This window comes from Anser anser, assembly GCF_964211835.1.
Source record: "Anser anser genome assembly, chromosome: 5".
Lineage (NCBI taxonomy): Eukaryota > Metazoa > Chordata > Aves > Anseriformes > Anatidae > Anser > Anser anser.
Window position 1 is genome coordinate 13,895,263 of NC_139725.1, and position 11,746 is coordinate 13,907,008.

General features: G+C 45.4%; 1 long non-coding RNA gene across 1 annotated transcript in view; it reads right to left on the reverse strand.

Annotated features, from left to right (window-relative positions):
• Window positions 1–3,448: 3,448 nt before the first annotated feature.
• LOC310901236 overlaps window positions 3,449–11,746 on the reverse strand; it is a 44,081-nt gene continuing 35,783 nt past the window's right edge. Inside the window, exon 4 of the long non-coding RNA XR_014585646.1 lies at window positions 3,449–11,505. This is a non-coding gene — a long non-coding RNA (uncharacterized lncRNA). The remainder of the gene's footprint in view (window positions 11,506–11,746) is intronic.

Here is an 11,746-nt window from a genome sequence, read left to right on the forward strand (position 1 = left end):
AGTAATAGTTTTGTCATAGCTGTTGCAGTCTAAGGCGGTAAGAGCAGGCTCAAAGGGAGGCATAAAGCTTTTATTTACAAAGAAAATTAAATATTTAAGTACAATATAAATAACAGCTATTATGTCTCCTCGCAAACACGGGCATGCTAATTTATTGGGAGGGAGTTCTCTTGTCTTAAAGTGTGTCCCTATGTGTTTAATAGTCAGGCAATAAAATCCCCACAAAGAAGATTTTCAGAATCACAGAATCACAGAATCGTCTAGGTTGGAAGAGACCTCCAAGATCATCTAGTCCAACCTCTGCCCTAACACTAACAAGTCCTCCACTAAACCATATCACTAAGGGCTACATCTAAACGTCTTTTAAAGACCTCCAGGGATGGTGACTCCACCACTTCCCTGGGCAGCCCATTCCAATGCCTCACAACCCTTTCAGTAAAGAAGTTCTTCCTAACATCCAACCTAAACCTCCCCTGGCGCAACTTTAGCCCATTCCCCCTCATCCTGTCACCAGGCACGTGGGAGAATAGACCAACCCCCACCTCTCTACAGCCTCCCTTAAGGTACCTGTAGAGAGCGATGAGGTCGCCCCTGAGCCTCCTCTTCTCCAGGCTGAACAATCCCAGCTCCCTCAGCCGCTCCTCGTAAGACTTGTTCTCCAGACCCCTCACCAGCCTCGTTGTCCTTCTCTGGACTCTCTCGAGCACGTCCATGTCCTTCCTGTAGCGAGGGGCCCAAAACTGAACACAGTACTCGAGGTGCGGCCTCACCAGAGCCGAGTACAGGGGGACAATCACCTCCTTAGACCTGCTGGCCACACTGCTTCTTATGCAAGCCAGGATGCTGTTGGCCTTCTTGGCCACCTGAGCACACTGCTGGCTCATATTCAGCCGACTATCAACCAGTACTCCCAGGTCCTTCTCTGCCAGGCAGCTTTCCAACCGCTCATCTCCCAGCCGGTAGCGCTGCTTGGGGTTGTTACGCCTCAGGTGCAGGACCCGGCACTTGGCCTTGTTGAACTTCATACAGTTGACCTCAGCCCATCGCTCCAGCCTATCCAGATCCTCCTGCAGAGCCTTCCTGCCCTCGAGCAGATCGACACACGCACCTAACTTGGTGTCATCTGCAAACTTACTGAGGGTGCACTTGATCCCGTCATCCATTTTGCATCTTTTCTGTTGAGAAACTAGGCACATAAGGAACACGGCACAAGACTGAGGTATCTCTGCAAAAAACCTACCTTTTTGGCTTGGAAAGGCGCCCCCCTTCTTCAGCAAACTGCCCCCTCCCTCATTAAGAAGACATAGGATTAATTTTTTCGTACAAGTGCTTCAGCACTTCTCCTTGCTGGGCTCACTGGTGTTCAGACCCCATTCTGCCACCCACAGCAAGTCCCCTCCATTTGCTGCATTCTTACAAAATAAAAACATTATAAATGGCAAAGTCAGTTAGGAACGAGGTAATTAGGTGTCAATTTTCCGGCATTAGACTGTCAGATCTCTTCCTGCATGAACTACTGGATGGTGTCCCAGAGAGACAAAAGGGTTCCTTCACTGACACCGAGCTTTTAGCCAATTGTGTAAAAAATATTGCGCACAAAAGTGGATGAAACAGAATCTGGCTTATCAACAACTGTGTTTAAATGTCCATCAGCATTTGTGGTGCTGTGGGCTGGTGGGGACCTCTTTCAGCTGGAAGGTCAGACCCCTGCCACGCGAGCTGCTGGATGTGCTTTGCACCACAGCATTCCCTAAAAATTCCCTAAAAACCCTCGGGGGTTCCAGCGCAAGTCTGTGAGGAGGGGGGACACCAGGCTGGGTGGGGGGTTCCTCCTGCTGGCTCCCCTGGGGTTGCCTGGCTGTCATCCACAGGGGACCCAGGGAGAGGCGGAAAAGCGTTCAGTTTCTTCTACAAGTCCACATGCAGAGTGTCCATCGCATTGCTATATGACCACAGGACACGGTGTCCATAGCAGGGGGCTCACGTCTGCTCTCCAGGCTTCGAGGAAAAGGTTCCTTGGGGCAGGCCTACCCCTTCTTCTGGGAGAGGTCAGGCGGTTGCAAGCAGAAAGGAAAATTGTGCCGCCATTAACAAAACACCACTTTTTCCTCACATGGAAAGGACTCAGATTGGCAGGACTGTCACGTTGGTTCTCTTATGAAGTGCAAAATGAGGTGGTTGGTGAGTCTGCCAGCCAGCTTTTAGCTCTGGAAGCACCAGGGAGAAGCCACACGAAAATTAAGGACATTTCTCTTCTACATTAATGGTTGTTGGATGGAGAATCAGAATAGAGGTTTTTCCCTTTGAAAATCTGAAGAAGTCCCACAAAAAAAGGCAAAAAGGAAATTACATGACTAAGAAGGAAACCCGGCCAGAAATTCCCAGTTACCAGTGACCGCAGCAGGGTGGGACAGGCCCTGAAGGAGGTGTGGGGAAGAGCTCTTTGAAAGCATGCGTCTGTGGAGAACTGCACCCATACCCAGCAGGGATATGTCTTTTTCCTCGCTTTGGTGTATGAGCCTTTCACCATTAATGGCAGAGCTGTATGAATGTGTTGGCAATGCAGTGCTCTGCAGGTATATTATGAATGACTCTGGGTTAAGCCTGATGAACAGGCCCCCAGGGAGGGCACAAAATCCTGCTGAGTTCAATAGCGGAGCAAGAAGCCTCCAGGTTGCTGATCTAAATCCAGACTCATAGATGCAACCCCCTCCAACTTTTTCTTTCCTCTGATCCCTGGCAGTTGTGCCACCGTCTGCTGAGCCCACCTTGAGAGCCCACCCGAGCCTGCTCACCTGGTGGCCACGTAACATAAGAGAGGAGGACAAGGCACTGACAGGGACAGTGAGCAGGGTGGGATGATCCTGCCTGGGGTTGAGATCTGTGTATGGAGCCAGGGAGCCCTCTCTGGGAGCACTGTAGAGCTGTATGGGAATTTGGAGCTGTGGTTTTGTCAAAACTGGAGTGATGCTGCAGGTAGGGAGAGCTGCTCCAGCAGGACCGGTCCCTCATACTGGCACTACCATCCTCTTTGAAATTGCTGGCTGACCCTGCGGAAAGCTAGCCAGGTGAGTGCCAACACCAGCAAAGAGGAGGTGGTGGGACTGCTGTCAGAGGAGATGAGGAAAGCAGGACCTCTCCCATGGCAGCATCAGCCTCAGCATCCGTGTGCCCCCAGGCAGTGCTGGCTTTAGGATTTTCTGCTCTGCCCAGCCCTGGCAGTGCTGACAAAGCTGTTTGCAGGCTGGGAACTGGAGCGGTGAGCTGGACCAGGTTAAAAATAATCCATGAAAAAAAAAAATCTGCTTAGTTATTGTAGTATTAGTGTGTGCATGCAGATTGCCTTTTACCCAGATCGGTGCCCGGATCCCGTTCTCAGCATGGTTCCACGACAGGGCTGCAGGGACAGCAGCAGGAGCGAGCACTCAAACCGAAGCCATAAATCCAGAGAAGAGATGACCAAGGTCAGTCCTGAAATCTTTTAGTCTAGGTGAGACACATACCAATAATGCCTTTTTTAAAGCACTGGGGCCTGAGAATCTGCGCTGGTGTATTCTTAATGAATGATCAGAACTGCTTTTCCATATGAAATGTTTTCTCTGTAGCTCCCCCAAAGGCTGCAGAGTGAGGAATGTCTCCACTCACAAGCACTTAAAAACTCAGCGGTTTGTTCCTAGGCATCTGTCACATGTTTTGGCAGTCTGTAGGAATGTGCATTTCTATATATCGCAAGCAGCTACCCAGACTTCAGCCAAATAACTTGCATTTAACTAAAAAGCTATCTTTAGGGAAGGCACCAAGTTCTGATCTGAAGGAATCGGGACAAATAACTTCTCTTTCTCTTTGCATTCCCCCTCCCTGTTATGAACATGGGTGTTAATTCTCTGTATGACTTAGACTGCTTCCACATTGTGGCCATCGGTTCTTCTGATGCTTTCCTTTATTCTTTGATACAGTCTTGGTACTTTCTTCTTGGGAAGATATATCTAGACTGTAGTCTAGTGAACACAAAGTCTTTCTTTCTGGGTAAGTTAACAAACTGATCTCTTTAAAGCTCTCATTGCAAGACATTTTCACCAGTCTTTGTATTGCTTTCCAGGTTTTGCTGTGAACTCTGTTCAGTTTTTAAACTTCCCCTTTAAAACATGGTTAGGGTCCGCCTAGCCCGAAACGCACATGTACACAAATGGCTTCTTTGTTCTTTGCTTCCAGGGTCACCTTAGTATTTTGTCATGCCATTACACTGCTAGCTCCCAGTGACCTTTTTAGCCTTTCACCCTTTCCAGAGTCGGTGCTGCCAGGTGCTGTCCATCGTGCTGTGGGGATGGGCTGTGCCTGCACCACTGGGCATGGCACTGCCCTTGGAACCCCCCTGTTTTGTGAATGGGCCCATGCTTGTTAAATCAAACACTCCCAGATCAGATAGCATAACACTGTCTCTTCCCTAGCATGCCCATCTCCATGTCACTTCTGAATTTTATCAGCAGTAATTTTATATTTAACTTTCTGGTACCGGTTAAAATACCGAATAGATTACATATAAATACCCCTCCTTTAAAAACCCCACCACAGCACCATCTCTGTTTGCTGGGGATTCTCCACCGACGATTAACTTTTGAGATCTAAAAGGAACCAGCTCTTAATCTAGTTAATGGGTGCATTATTAATATAAATCATTCTGTTCTGGATTAATTAAAGTGTCATCAGCACTACATTACCAGGTTTCTGTAACGGTGGTAATGTGCAGTTTATTCCTACCCCGGGGGATTTCTTGGTACAAACTCCTTGCATTGGCTTCCCTCCAGCTGCACGCCAAAGTGTGGGACAGTACCCCCGGCTCCTCTGTCCCGTGGGACCAGCACATCACTGAGAAAAGAGCTAGGAATGCTTTCAGGTCCACGGCATCATCTATGCTGCTGCATCATTTCCTCTCCCTGGGATATTTATGGGTTCCTCGCCAGTATTTTCTCTATCACAGTACCTTTGAGGCTGAGCTGCTGACCAGGGGACACAATTTGCAAGACGTTGTCATTGCTCCAGCCCAAGTTTTGCAGTATGTCCCGTAGCTTTGTTTCACGTTGACCCTTCTGCATCCTCTACCCTCTCCTCGTACCACGGAGTGGCAGCTCTGCTCCGACTGCTGCGCTGGGGGGCTGGGGACCCTCTTAGCGGCTTGCTGCACCGTGAGGGGACAGCACTGGCCAGGAATTTCTTACAGCTTGAAAGTGCAGCCAGACTGAGTGCTTCCCGCACACGTCATTTATTAATAATTCATTTTATTGCAGGGGTGGCAGAAATGTTGCGCTTCCACAACTGTTAGGGCAGTACGTTACAGACTGTCTATGCAACAGTTATCTATTAGCTGTGTGTTATCCCTTACAGGCTACTTTATTAAAAGAAGATAATTCAGCCGAGTGACCAGAGGACTAAAGCAAATACTTCCAGCAGATTTTCACGGACAGAGCCTCCGCTGCTCGCTGCTGCCCCTGCGTATTATGTTACGAGCACTACATCATGAGAACATGATCTATAAACCTCAGGATTCTCCCTTCCAAATTAGAGACGTGTAGATCAAATTTAGCTTTGAATTAAAGTTTTATTTAAAGGAAGCATTTGTCTATGTCAAATAAATACTTCCGTGTGGTTTTGAAGTCCCAGAGAAAAAAAAAAAAAGACTTTTGTAGCAAGTAATTTGTCTCCTGCTTTTTTGCCATCCAAACTATTTCTTGTTGTTCTAATGCATCACAGTCTGAAAATAATTGTAACTGGAAACTAATTATAAACAAAAAGGAAAACGACCATCCAGACTTCATTGTCTGTAATGAGAGGAAAATTGAATATAATTATAAAGATTTGATATTTTGCTGCTCTCAGCTGTTGATAATAGCATAATTGAAGATAATCAAATTGCTTTTTTAAAGAAGTGTTTGCTTAAAGGGCAACACATTACCCTTAACTATAGTACTGAAGAATGTAAGGGGAAAACAGCCTTCATTTTGCATTAAAAACAGTATCTGGAAAAAAACAAAAACAAAACCAAAACCAACAGTGGTAGAGTTTTGCCAACTCTCATGACACTTGGTATTTTCCTTAAAGCTTCTGATTACTTGGGTTTCTCAGCTTTCATTTTAAAAATAGTGCTTTCTTGTCCTCTAAGAGGTTGCAGAAAGCCTGAGCTTACACACAAAATATTTAAAGATTCCCAAGCCAGAAGCAAATAAAAGGCAACTTTTTATTTATTTATTTATTTATTAATTTTTATTTCTTTGCATGCCATGATTTTAAAGCAGCTCTGGCTGCTTAGTTGTTGGCTATTTTCTTCTTCTCTCTCCATGCTGCCAGCACTCCTGAGGTGTGTTTAGGGCAAGAACCACCTTTGTATTGTGTGGCTGTGCAACACTTGGGGCTTCTAACAGTCTCTAAATCTGACATTAATACAAGTAATATTAATGACTGTGATGCAGGGCATTTTCAAAGCTAAGCAAATGACTTTATCAAAAGCATGAGAACTAACACTACAGATCCTGTTCAAGATGAAGAACTTCATCAAAGTCCCACTGAGCTGAAAATGGGACAAAAATGACTGAAAACAGTGGCTTCCATTGGGAAGGGTTGCACTGCAAGATGTTTCAAAAAATACCTGAAGATTCTTTTCTCATTTTCCTTCTTCTGTTTTTTAATATATGAGCTTAATTTTGAAGGTGTACTTCAAAATGTGTTGGGAAGAGGAAAATGTCAACTGGTTTGATTTTTTTCAATTTAAATTTCTTAGCTAAAACACTGTGTTTTTACCAGGTGAAAGCTTTAGGTTTTCCCCAAAAGTTGGATTCTATTTTCTTTTCGCTAGTAACATAGTTAAGGATTTGCTCATCAAAGGAACAAAGTGTTTGTCTAATAGAAAATGTCAAAAGTGTTTTTTAACAACTATTTCAGTAACATAGATGGAAATGGAGACAAAATCAGTAAAAAATATGGATTTTTTTCTTTCTTTTTCTTTCTTTTTCTTTCTGTTTTGAGATTAAAACAACTTCAATGCATAAAAAAAATCACTCAAATGGAGTTTCATGTTTTAGTCAATTCACATAATGCATGGGCAAAGAAATGCCTTAAAAGTATGGGGTGGGTTTGGTGGACTTTCCATCTAAAAGAGTTTTCATTTTCTTTTAAATTGGCACTATCAGTTTTGTCCAGACTTGTCTGAAAATTGTTTGTCTTGTGTTTTTATGAGTGGCCTTTTTAGTGAGAGGAAAAAATATTGTTTTTTTTTTTTTTTTCTTTTTCCAATTTATTTGTGAATATGATAGCACATTGTGTATATTCCCTTTCATTGTTCCCCCAGTACGGGCACTCAGGCAATTTCCCCTGTTTGTGTGGGTCTTTAAAAAAGAACCAAGAGAATGTCACAGCAAGCCCACAATCGCTGGCAGGCGGAAGACTTTACCGGCTTCAGACCGGCCGTGGCCAAGCTTTTTGCGTTTGCACATTATTTTTCCTTGGCCTGAAAGTTCATGAGGATGGTGGCAGTCCCGGGTGACAGGAGGAAAGCAGGGCCACCCACGGTGTACTCAGTGAGGAGTTATATGCTCCTGTTTGCACGCAGAGGCTAAGCATCATCCTTACAGGCGCCCACAAAGCACTAACGCTCAGAGATAGCCCCGGAGCCAGGGACACCCTCGCTCACTCCTTTGTGTGCCAAGGAGGGACGGTGACAGGAGGCTTAGCAGAGCTGAAGTGGGAGCAAAAGCTCAGCCTGGTTTTGTTTTTCTTTTACAAAAAGCAGATGTAGTCATCTTGTAACTTCCACTGCTACATGCCTGGGACAGAACACGATGAAGGACCTGGATTCTGTAGCTGTGACTTGGGGCGTGTAGCTCCTCAGCTGTGCTACCAGAGGAGGGTTTTTGTCTCCAAGAGATAGCTCTGAGCTATGGGGTGTGTTATACTGCCAAGTGGTTTGGAAAAGCATCTCCCTCTTTCATGGTCAACGTGCACAACTTAAAACAGCTTCTGCAGGAGACATCTTGGCAGTTCCTAAGTATTTCCTTCTTGTTCTATTTCCTTTGTTTCTGACTGGTTCCCGGTGCCATTTTCAACCATGTCTTCTCCTTTCCAATTTCCTACTTGACAGACATCTTCCAGACTCAGTTTCTGACTATTTTCTTATCAAAGTTTCTGTTATTTGATAAAACTAGAAAATGTGATAGTTTCTCATCGGACACAGGAATTTCTTTTGAGAGTAAAAATCCTTTTCCTCCCTCACAGTTATCAGAAATGTGTGGCTACTGCTACTTTTAACTTTGGAAAACTAAAGATTAAAACAAAGGGCATCAGAAAATTAGTCATTTGTTTATGCAGGACCTAGATTAAAAACAATTTTGTTTTGGATTGCTACAGAAATTTCATTAGCAATTCCCTCTGGGCTGCTTGGTTACTGTCACTACCAAGAGACAAAGCAGAAAGGAGGAAATGAAATGTTAAAAGATGAGTCCACTCACTTTATGCTCCATTAGGAACACATTAAATAGCAAACAACTACGATCATCTTTACCAAATAATAATAATAATAATAATAATAAAGGCTATTTTAAAGCAAATTGGGCTTTCTTCAAGCTTCCCAAAGACTGTGCGTGCAGAACCATAGCCTCAGTCTGGGCTCCTGCAAGGCTCTCCCGGTGCTGCTCCTGCACCTGATGCACAGCAAGGAAAGCGTTGTGTTTCCCTCAAAGCCAGGTGCCACTTCTCTTGCCTCTCCTGAATCGGCCAGTGCAAACTGATTTGTGAACACAGCTGTGACTCTGCTTACAGGGGCTTACCCATTTTTCTAATCAAGCTCAGTTCCAAGGAAGGTGTCTCCCTGAGGATGGAAAACAAGCCAGAGCAAGAGGAAATTGTCAGGAAGGTATTTTGGGATTGGGACAGCCTGTACGTGGGACAAAACAAAGTGGAGCAGTGCAGAGGGAAAAAAACAAACAAACAAACAAAAAAAAAAACACCACCACCAACAACAACACAGTGATGGGAGCTAGCCGAGTATGCAAATGCAACTATCTTGTCAGGCAGTGATGCTGAAACCTGCAAAGCCCCTTTCCACAGCACTGCTGATCCCTCCACCAGCAGCAAGCTCCAGCTACTTTCAAGGACAGCAGTCTCACTGACTTTTGAGGAACTTTTTGTAGCATTTCCTTTTTCCACGTAACTGCAACAAATCCAAACCACTTCTCTTTTTAAGTTAATGCCCTTCTCGTGGCATTTGCTGTCTGTGTGCAGGAGCTGCTCGGGCAGTTTGGCTGTGCCCAAGCTGCAGTCACAGACTCTGAGCGGTACCAAGCAGGGACTCCCCAGCTGGCCTGGAACTTGCTAACTTGAGCAATGGGAACAGCCTGGGGCAATGCAGAGCCCAGCAGGGGCTAACAGGACACCTGATAGCCAAATTGCTATCAGGACACCAGCTACTTATTTTGAAGCTAATTTCAATACCTTTACACGACAACCAAATTATTTCTATGCCAAATCTCTTATAAGCATCGAATATAATTTCCTGTGTACTACAAGTTTCTGAAACACTCCTTCTGGTTTTAAAAACATGAGAATTTGCACTGTATTTCATCAGACACACAGTGCCAAAATGTGGCTGGCATGTCCTAGTTTACATCTTAAGTTGTGTGGCTGTCTTTGTTAGTGTTTACTCCTGTAAATGAGTTTCTGGAAACCCCATTATCCATGGGGATATAGATCCACGACTTTTTTTTATTTATTTTTAACTGTCTGTAATTCTCTGCTTTATTTTCTTCACATCCAGCCTTTGTCAGGAGCTCTGCTGTTACACAGTTTCTCCAGCAAGGGGCATGAGAGATCTTCAGCTGAAAGCTGAAGCTGCTTCACCGCGTGGGTTTTGTGCAAAGCTTCTGAAGTCCAGGTTGTGCGTTTCTGTGTGTGCCTGAGCCACCCAGAAGGGCTGCATGAAATGAATGCTCAAAATACTTTGTCAGGCTGATCTCGGGTACTACCCCTATGCTGTCGTTTACACCACTTTGGGCCAGGAGGCCATTCAAATGTGGGTTCATTTGTAGGAGGCAGTAAAATAATGTATTCCTCTCTCATTACTGTTGATGCACATGCAGTCTTTCTGGATAGTCGTGGTGGCATAACACATCATGTTTTGTAAGTGGGTGGATTATGATACAGTTTCACAGACCCTTGCACTGAACTATGATACCTTTCCTCGCTTTCTGAACAGCCAGCTGACCCCTCTAGCCTCAAAGCAGCTGTGATCCCACCCAAAGTGTTATCAATGAATACCGCAAAAGCCCTGAGCAATGTTTCGCAGGAAGATCATTTCAATTTTCCCTCTCTTCATGTCTCTCTAGCTCCCCAGTGATGCATTTGCCCTGTAAAACACCATCACCACATCTGAGGACATGGGCACACGTTACCTGCCAGCTGATTGCCTCTGCGCATGCCACTTTGCATGTCCAGTCCAAGCCCAGATGCAGTTGAAGAGGTGATGGAGGAACTGCAGGAGGGCCCACCTTGCCATCAGAAGCACCAGGCAGGGTGGCAGAGGATGGCACATCCTCAGCTGATACAGTAAGTGTGTTGGCGTAGGGCGGGCAAAGCAATAATCACGGCAAGAGAATAAGGAGCACCATGGCTGACTGAGCTTTAGCTCCCTGGGGCTCAGATCGGTTGTCACAGCTAAGTGGGGCACATTTCTCACTCTGCTGCAGCCTCTGAAGTGGAGGGATTTGTGGTGGTTACTGAGATTCATGCGTTGGGCACTGGTGCTGCCTTAGGTTTGGTAACCGCCTGCTTTTAATCTTCCTGTCAAAAGCTGACAAAGCTTTTTTTCCCTGGGCCTGTGTTTACCTCTCTGCCTAGAGAAGCTGATGCGGTGGGTAGATAAGTCAGCCCTCATGCCCAGGAGGGAGCAGGGAATCTGCAGGCAAAGGGAAAAAGTTTGACAAGAGCAAGTATCAAAAGAAATAGGAAGTGTTCAAATACACGAAAGAAAGCAATGTATCTTCTCTGGCAGTGCCTCACACACAAACACACAGAGATGACTTCCTCATGCCCCTCCCAGTGCCTTAGAAATTTGAGGTTTTCTCTCTTCTGTACAAGTGCATTAGCATACCTCTATGTGCAGCCTTTTCAAGTGCCCAGGTCCTCCTCCATTAGCAAAAGCTGCTGCTGGCATCGCGGAAAAAAAGGGGAGGACCATTTTTTTTTTTTTTTTTTTTTTTTTGTGTAACAGAATCCCTGATACTCATAAGCTACCTCAGAAACATTAAAATAGAAAGAGAGGGGACAGCTACTATAGTTTCAACCCAAACAGTGGGGTAGAGGCAGGCAAGAGTTAACCTCACCTGTTTGGAGTTGCAGCATAGGCAATAAAACCAGGGATAACCTCTGCATATCTGTATTTATCTTAGATTTAGCCACGGTGACCATGTCCAGGCGTTTCCAGTTTACAAGGGAACATGCAAGGTCAGGTACCTGAGGAAGGTCCTGGGAGAAGAAAAGAGCAACAAGGGAAGGTCAGCACCCCAGAGCACCTTGAGAAGCAGCCAGTATCCAAAAACAGAGGAAGCCTTAATACTGAAGGACGATGCAATGCCAGATTTGTGGCCACCCCCGGAGGTGTTCATGCCCAGGCTGTGTCCCTCTTCTGCCAGCATAGACTGCATGTGTGGAGGTGCACTGCGTAGGCTTTGCTAGGTGATAGGGAACCCAAATCCCAGCTGCTCAC